Source organism: Poecilia formosa, unplaced genomic scaffold, assembly GCF_000485575.1.
Source record: "Poecilia formosa unplaced genomic scaffold, Poecilia_formosa-5.1.2 Scaffold270, whole genome shotgun sequence".
Lineage (NCBI taxonomy): Eukaryota > Metazoa > Chordata > Actinopteri > Cyprinodontiformes > Poeciliidae > Poecilia > Poecilia formosa.
The window spans coordinates 236,646-237,717 of record NW_006800209.1 but is presented as its reverse complement, the minus strand read 5'-3'; positions in this window follow the sequence as shown (position 1 = coordinate 237,717).

The window sequence follows — 1,072 nt, the reverse complement described above, 5'->3', positions numbered from 1 at the left end:
TGTTGAAGATACGTTGGTGTCGTTTCTGTTTTTGTTCCTCATTAGCACAGGAGTTTATCATCAGCGTTATCTGCTGTGCAGCTATTTATAAATGAACCAGCAGACGGCTCGTAGCGCCTGCTCGGAGCGCTGCAGTGGCAGTCACAGCTGCGCCTCCTGCTCTCTGCTGCCTCCCTGATTATGTAGCAAAAGGTGTAGATGGCACGCAGATCACATCTCCATGGAGATCAGAGATGACAGGCAGCACTAATTAACGCTCGGCTACACGCGTCCCTTTCTCTCACTGCTGTTTATCACATGCAAATAAACGCTTCCTGCATGCTCTGGTTCGCTCAGACGGTTCGCAGGCAAAATGATCAGAGGACTGGCTCCATAATGAAAAGGTTTGATGTTCAGGGATGCAATGTGGCGCTGAGATGGAGGAAAATGATCAACAAATAGTTTTTAGGAGCTTTATATGAACTTAGCCTAGAAACCAGGATGACAAACAGAGGATTAATCTCTGTTGGTGTAATTTTGGCTCCAATAAAGTGTAACTTGAATTTTTACACAGACATCCTGGTGAGCTTTTTGAACACGCACATCAATAATTGATCAATAATTTGCAGAATTCGGTTTCCGGTTGAAAATATTTACCTCACTACTTGAAGAATATCATCTTTTAATATCATTATATTTACACTCAGTTATAGAGATATACAGAAGATGAAAGGACACTAACTATTTGAGACGTAATAAATTATTTCTATTTGCTAAATGCCAGAATAACCCAAAGGAGGTATAAAATCAGTCCAAATGTATGGCCAACCAAAACTGACATAATTAAAAATAAAAGCAGAAATCTATATTTTTTGTCTTTCCTTAAGCATATGTTTAAGGCAAGGGGAAAAAATGTTTTTTTTAATTAAAATGAACATTTTAATTTTTAATTATGTCAGTTTTGGTTCTCCATACAAACGTTGTTGGATCATGTAGTTAGATATATTTGGGTGCTTTATATCTCGTGATATGTTGCTTCACCCAATAATATTTTTATCCAGGTATTCTTGATTCTCTTGTCATTCTCATAAAC